Here is an 8,558-nt window from a genome sequence, read left to right as displayed (position 1 = left end):
GCACTTGACGAATGCTGCAGTTAGAATTTTAACATGCTAACAATTTTTTAAGCTAATTTAGCAGGTATACACCTCAGCGTCAAATATTTTGTTACCTGACAAATGATGTTAGCATGCTAACGCTAGTAGGCTAGCTTTTTTAACAAATGTTTAGGTATACATTGCAAAGTAATGTATTTTGGCACTTGACGCATGCTGCAGTTAGAGTTTTAGCATGCTAACAATTTTTTTTAGCTAATTTAGCAGGTATACACCTGAGCGTCAAATATTTTGTTACTTAACAAATGCTGTTAGCATGCCAACGCTAAGAGGTTAGCTTTTTAAACAAATTTTATAGGTGTATACCAGTGTCATATTTTGGTACTTGATGCATGCTAATGTTAACGTGCTAGCATTTTAAGCAATTCTTTAGGTATACATTGCAAAGTAATATATTTTGGTACTTGACGCATGCTATGGTTAGAATTCTAGCGTGCTAACCATTTTTTAGCTAATTTAGCAGGTATACACTTCAGCGTCAAATATTTTGTTACGTTACAAACGCTGTTAGCATGCTAATGCTAGTAGGCTAGCTTTTTTTTAGCCAATTTATAGGTATATATCAGTGTCATATTTTGGTACTTGATGTATGCTAGTGTTAGCATGCTAGCATTTTAAACAACATTTTCAAATATACATTGCAGAGCAGAGGTGGGACCAAGTCATTGCTTTGCAAGTCACAAGTAAGTCTCAAGTCTTTTCCCTCAAGTCTCGAGTCAAGTCCCGAGTCAAGACAGGCAAGTCCGAGTCAAGTCCAAAGTCAAGACTGGAAAGTCTCAAGTCAAGTCCCAAGTCCTGCATTTTGAGTTTTGAGTCCTTTCAAGTCGTTTTAACCACAGACTAATGTATTTACACAGATTGTGTATGCTTTTAAAATGCTGTATTTATTTATTAAAACAAGTGCATTTGAAATTGCAGGGAAAAAGATAGTGGTGACATTGCACTTCAAAATAGCACTATTAACCAGTCATTTTAAACATTTAACTCATTATTTTACAGAATAAACACATTTGAAAAAACAAGTGCAACTGTACTTATTTGCACAAAAGTGTTAACATTGTATTTCCATGGCATATTGCATTGTAACTAGTTCCACAGCAGTTTCTGTCCTGTTCTTACCTTATCTCATTGATCTCATCTCATACTGTATGTGTGTTGATGTGTGCGTACACATGAAAAACATAACAAATATATGAACATAACAATGAACAGAGTTGTACTTTTTAGATGTCAGGGCCCTATGCAATATGTACACATATTCTTAATATAGTATACATTTTAACTGACCTTTATTTGACTATGTCTGTCTTTTTGTAGGTGGCTAAAATACGCGGTGCTGCTGACCGCCGTCTAACGTTACGTTACTGTGTGTGATACATTGACTAACGTTACGTTACTGTGTGTGATACATTGACTAACGTAACGTTATGTGTAGGTACCTCATGCAACCCTGCTTAAAAAAAAACACTTGACAAAAAGTATGAATAAGGTAGCAAACTGCAGTGGACGCAACATATTGCCGTGTTTGCAATGACGTTATAACCATAGACATCTTATAAGTAGACGCAGCATTGGTTGCTGTGACGTGAGCAATTTGGCCGCCATCTTGAAGTGGTGATGAGGAGCCGGCGAGCAGCCTAAACTGACAGATGACAGGTAGAAAACAAAGATGCCGGGCTGGTGTTCAGCGTTTTCCTGCTCAAATGAGCAGACTGTTGAAAATAGGAATCGGGGGATTACTTTTCACAAGTAAGATTTAACATTAACGTACTATTGGTTGTATTTTATGAAAATAAATATTACCACAGAGTTGAGAAGGAGCAAAGATCTTCAATATTTGTATGTGAAAATCACAAAGAAATCTTCTGGGGGTTTGGTTTACAAACTTTCAGCCCCACCTAAAACAAAATTCACCAGCCGCCACTGATTATGATGCATTCTCATTTTAGGCAAAGTATAAGACAATACTTTCTTAACAGTATAATTGTAACCAGGAATAAGTCTTCAAGTAACAATATTCAAATACTAACATTGTTGGGTAAAACAGAATTTGGTTTTATTCTGAATCCAGTGAAACAGATTGGTGGTTTTAGCTGATATGAAGACTTTCAGGTGTTTATATATGTTTAAGTATTTGGCAGACGCTTTTATCCAAAGCGACTTACATAAAAAAATACATATAAAACAATCACTGCAAACATTATCGTTTAAGGGAAGAATGTAAAATAAAATATCAATACAAAGTGTCAAGACAGAATAAACTCTCTGCTGCTGAAGCAACAGAGATACAGTCTATAAGATATATAGATATCTAATGTATTCATACATTGTTTATGTAGGATATACGCATATATATATAACCTAATCATATTGTTTCTTCAACTTAAAAATAGCTTACCGTTTTTTCCCCCCTTCTCTGGGATTATATTCCCAGTTTTGATCTCGGACGTCTGGTCACTGATAGTGTATAATAATATTATATTACTGTTAAGCAAACTATGAATAATAAAACACGCCAAAACATGTGTCTGTTATCATAGCTACACGTATGACAAAAAGGGGGTGAAAATCAGTGGTATTCAGTGAGGTAAGATGAATTAAATGCGCTGACAGTTCATTGCTCCTGCCAAATGAATTGCACTGAATGGAGCGGATCACCACTCCAAGATGGCGGCCACGCGTCTCGTCTGCGCTAGTAGGCAGTAGCGCTCCATGTTGCGTTTACTTATAAGATGTCTATGGTTATAACGTTAGCAGTGACTTTATAGCCTCACTGATTTAACTACACAGAAAATAAAAGTCACGTTACTTAGCCAATAAACGTTATCTTACATTCAAAACTTACCCTTCTTTGTGCAACTTCAAATGTCGAACGAAGTTGGAAGTTGTTGCGTCTCCGTCTGTAATATTCAAACTGCGTGATTTGCATATGGCAATTCGTTTTTTGTTGACCAAGTCGTAGTTTTTATTCCCGAACGAAACCAATTTTGGCATAATTGTTTCTCACTGGCACGTTGTTTGACAACTCTTGTTCATTGGTTCTCCTGCAATTTGATTGGATGGAGGCTGTGTGATGCAAACAACGTAGATCTAATTTGATTGGCTGTTGTACTGACAGCACACCAGCTGACAGGAACAACACGCTGATAAGACACAGACGAAGAAAATTTAAAATACGGAGCGCTCCCAAATAACTTTTTAAGCTTTGGATTTTGGAGAAAGTGGCAAGTCATGTCAAGTCAAAAAGCTCAAGTCCAAGTGAAGTCACAAGTCATTGATGTTAAAGTCTAAGTCGAGTTGCAAGTCTCTTTACATTTTGTCAAGTCGAGTCTAAAGTCATCAAATTCATGACTCGAGTCTGACAGTCCAAGTCATGTGACTCGAGTCCACACCTCTGTTGCAGAGTAATATATTTTGGTACTTGACGCATGCTACGGTTAGAAATTTTGCATGCTAAAACCTTTTTAAGCTAATTTGACAGGTATACACCTCAGCGTCAAATATTTTGTTACTTAACAAATCCTGTTAGCATGCTTACGCAAGTAGGCTAGGTTTTTTTTTTTTAGATAATTTTATAGGCATATACTAGTGTCATATTTTGGTACTCTATGTATGCTAATGTTAGCATGCTAGCATCTTAAGCTAATTTGTCAGGTATACATTGCAGAGTAATATATTTTGGTACTTGACGCATGCAATGGTTAGAATTTTGGCATGCTAACCATTTTGAAGCTAATTTAACAGGTATACACCTCAGCGTCAAATATTTAGTTACGTTACGAATGCTGTTAGCATGCTAATGCTAGTAGGCTAGCTTTTTTTAACCAATTTATAGGTATATATCAGTGTCATATTTTGGTACTTGATGTATGCTAATATTAGCATGCTAGCATTTTAAACATTTTCAAATATACATTGCAGAGTAATATATTTTGGTACTTGACGCATGCTACGGTTAGAAATTTTGCATGCTAAAACCTTTTTAAGCTAATTTGACAGGTATACACCTCAGCGTCAAATATTTTGTTACTTAACAAATCCTGTTAGCATGCTTACGCAAGTAGGCTAGGTTTTTTTTTTTTAGATAATTTTATAGGCATATACCAGTGTCATATTTTGGTACTCTATGTATGCTAATGTTAGCATGCTAGCATCTTAAGCTAATTTGTCAGGTATACATTGCAGAGTAATATATTTTGGTACTTGACGCATGCAATGGTTAGAATTTTGGCATGCTAACCATTTTGAAGCTAATTTAACAGGTATACACCTCAGCGTCAAATATTTAGTTACGTTACGAATGCTGTTAGCATGCTAATGCTAGTAGGCTAGCTTTTTTTAACCAATTTATAGGTATATATCAGTGTCATATTTTGGTACTTGATGTATGCTAATATTAGCATGCTAGCATTTTAAACATTTTCAAATATACATTGCAGAGTAATATATTTTGGTACTTGACGCATGCTACGGTTAGAAATTTTGCATGCTAAAACCTTTTTAAGCTAATTTGACAGGTATACACCTCAGCGTCAAATATTTTGTTACTTAACAAATCCTGTTAGCATGCTTACGCTTGTAGGCTAGGTTTTTTTTTTAGATAATTTTATAGGCATATACCAGTGTCATATTTTGGTACTCTATGTATGCTAATGTTAACATGCTAGCATCTTAAGCAAATTTGTCAGGTATACATTGCAGAGTAATATATTTTGGTACTTGACGCATGCAATGGTTATAATTTTAGCATGCTAACCATTTTGAAGCTAATTTAACAGGTATACACCTCAGCCTCAAATATTTAGTTACGTTACGAATGCTGTTAGCATGCTAATGCTAGTAGGCTAGCTTTTTTTAACCAATTTATAGGTATATATCAGTGTCATATTTTGGTACTTGATGTATGCTAATATTAGCATGCTAGCATTTTAAACATTTTCAAATATACATTGCAGAGTAATATATTTTGGTACTTGACGCATGCTACGGTTAGAAATTTTGCATGCTAAAACCTTTTTAAGCTAATTTGACAGGTATACACCTCAGCGTCAAATAATTTGTTACTTAACAAATCCTGTTAGCATGCTTACGCTTGTAGGCTAGGTTTTTTTTTTAGATAATTTTATAGGCATATACCAGTGTCATATTTTGGTACTCTATGTATGCTCATGTTAACATGCTAGCATCTTAAGCAAATTTGTCAGGTATACATTGCAGAGTAATATATTTTGGTACTTGACGCATGCAATGGTTATAATTTTAGCATGCTAACCATTTTGAAGCTAATTTAACAGGTATACACCTCAGCCTCAAATATTTAGTTACGTTACGAATGCTGTTAGCATGCTAATGCTAGTAGGCTAGCTTTTTTAACCAATTTATAGGTATATATCAGTGTCATATTTTGGTACTTGATGTATGTTAATGTTAGCATTTTAAACAACATTTTCAAATATACATTGCAGAGTAATATATTTTGGTACTTGACGCATGCTACAGTTAGAAATTTAGCATGCTAAAACATTTTGAAGCTAATTCAACAGGTATACACCTCAGCGTCAAATATTTTGTTACTTAACAAATCCTGTTAGCATGCTTAAGCTCATAGGCTAGGTTTTTTTTTTTTGATAATTTTATAGGCATATACCAGTGTCATATTTTGGTACTCTATGTATGCTAATGTTAGCATGCTAGCATCTTAAGCTAATTTGTCAGATATACATAGCAGAGTAATATATTTTGGTACTTGACGCATGCAATGGTTATAATTTTAGCATGCTAACCATTTTGAAGCTAATTTAACAGGTATACACCTCAGCGTCAAATATTTAGTTACGTTACGCATGCTAATGCTAGTAGGCTATCTTTTTTAACCAATTTATAGGTATATATCAGTGTCATACTTTGGTACTTGATGTATGTTAATGTTAGGAATTTAAACAACATTTTCAAACATACATTGCAGAGTAATATATTTTGGTACTTGATGCATGCTACAGTTAGAAATTTAGCATGCTAAAACATTTTGAAGCTAATTCAACAGGTATACACCTCCGCGTCAAATATTTTGTTACTTAACAAATCCTGTTAGCATGCTTATGCTAGTAGGCTAACTTTTTTCTTTTTTTTTTAAGATCATTTTATAGGCATATACCAGTGTCATATTTTGGTACTCGATGTATGCTAATGTTAGCATGCTAGCATATTTAGCAAATTTGCTAGGTGTACATTGCAGAGAAATATATTTTGGTACAGTTATAATTTTTGCATGCTAACCATTTTTTAGCTAATTTAGCAGGTATACACCTCAGCGTCAAATATTGTGTTACATTACGAACACTGTTAGCATGCTAATGCTAGTAGGCTAGCTTTTTTAGCCAATGTATAGGAATATATCAGTGTCATATGTTGGGACTTGATGTATGCTAATGTTAGCATGCTAGCATTTTAAACAACATTTTCAAATCTACATTGCAGAGTAATATATTTTGGTACTTGATGCATGCTACAGTAAAAAATTTAGCATGCTAAAACATTTTGAAGCTAATTACACAGGTATACACCTCAGCGTCAAATATTTTGTTACTTAACAAATCCTGTTAGCATGCTTACGCTCATAGGCTAGGTTTTTTTTTTTAGATAATTTTATAGGCATATACCAGTGTCATATTTTGGTACTCTATGTATGCTAATGTTAGCATGCTAGCATCTTAAGCTAATTTGTCAGATATACATAGCAGAGTAATATATTTTGGTACTTGACGCATGCAATGGTTATAATTTTAGCATGCTAACCATTTTGAAGCTAATTTAACAGGTATACACCTCAGCCTCAAATATTTAGTTACGTTACGAATGCTGTTAGCATGCTAATGCTAGTAGGCTAGCTTTTTTAACCAATTTATAGGTATATATCAGTGTCATATTTTGGTACTTGATGTATGTTAATGTTAGCATTTTAAACAACATTTTCAAATATACATTGCAGAGTAATATATTTTGGTACTTGACGCATGCTACAGTTAGAAATTTAGCATGCTAAAACATTTTGAAGCTAATTCAACAGGTATACACCTCAGCGTCAAATATTTTGTTACTTAACAAATCCTGTTAGCATGCTTACGCTAGTAGGCTAACTTTTTTATTTATTTTTTTTTTTAGATCATTTTATAGGCATATACCAGTGTCATATTTTGGTACTCGATGTATGCTAATGTTAGCATGCTAGCATATTTAGCAAATTTGTTAGGTATACATTGCAGAGAAATATATTTTGGTACAGTTATAATTTTTGCATGCTAACCATTTTTTAGCTAATTTAGCAGGTATACACCTCAGCGTCAAATGTGTTACATTACGAACACTGTTAGCATGCTAATGCTAGTAGGCTAGCTTTTTTAGCCAATGTATAGGAATATATCAGTGTCATATGTTGGGACTTGATGTATGCTAATGTTAGCATGCTAGCATTTTAAACAACATTTTCAAATCTACATTGCAGAGTAATATATTTTGGTACTTGATGCATGCTACAGTAAAAAATTTAGCATGCTAAAACATTTTGAAGCTAATTACACAGGTATACACCTCAGCGTCAAATATTTTGTTACTTAACAAATCCTGTTAGCATGCTTACGCTCATAGGCTAGGTTTTTTTTTTTAGATAATTTTATAGGCATATACCAGTGTCATATTTTGGTACTCTATGTATGCTAATGTTAGCATGCTAGCATCTTAAGCTAATTTGTCAGATATACATAGCAGAGTAATATATTTTGGTACTTGACGCATGCAATGGTTATAATTTTAGCATGCTAACCATTTTGAAGCTAATTTAACAGGTATACACCTCAGCGTCAAATATTTAGTTACGTTACGCATGCTAATGCTAGTAGGCTATCTTTTTTAACCAATTTATAGGTATATATCAGTGTCATATTTTGGTACTTGATGTATGTTAATGTTAGGAATTTAAACAACATTTTCAAACATACATTGCAGAGTAATATATTTTGGTACTTGATGCATGCTACAGTTAGAAATTTAGCATGCTAAAACATTTTGAAGCTAATTCAACAGGTATACACCTCCGCGTCAAATATTTTGTTACTTAACAAATCCTGTTAGCATGCTTATGCTAGTAGGCTAACTTTTTTCTTTTTTTTTTAAGATCATTTTATAGGCATATACCAGCGTCATATTTTGGTACTCGATGTATGCTAATGTTAGCATGCTAGCATATTTAGCAAATTTGCTAGGTGTACATTGCAGAGAAATATATTTTGGTACAGTTATAATTTTTGCATGCTAACCATTTTTTAGCTAATTTAGCAGGTATACACCTCAGCGTCAAATATTGTGTTACATTACGAACACTGTTAGCAAGCTAATGCTAGTAGGCTAGCTTTTTTAGCCAATTTATAGGTATATATCAGTGTCATATGTTGGTACTTGATGTATGCTAATGTTAGCATGCTAGCATTTTAAACAACGTTTTCAAATCTACATTGCGGAGTAAT

At 33.8% G+C, this 8,558-nt stretch overlaps 1 protein-coding gene across 9 annotated transcripts in view; it reads right to left on the bottom strand.

Moving 5' to 3' along the window:
• herc2 (HECT and RLD domain containing E3 ubiquitin protein ligase 2) overlaps positions 1 to 8,558 on the bottom strand; it is a 362,023-nt gene that overhangs the window by 81,036 nt on the left and 272,429 nt on the right. The gene's annotated exons all lie outside the window — the stretch shown is intronic.

Source organism: Nerophis lumbriciformis, linkage group LG18, assembly GCF_033978685.3.
Source record: "Nerophis lumbriciformis linkage group LG18, RoL_Nlum_v2.1, whole genome shotgun sequence".
Lineage (NCBI taxonomy): Eukaryota > Metazoa > Chordata > Actinopteri > Syngnathiformes > Syngnathidae > Nerophis > Nerophis lumbriciformis.
This window is presented reverse-complemented; position numbering and strand designations above follow the sequence as displayed.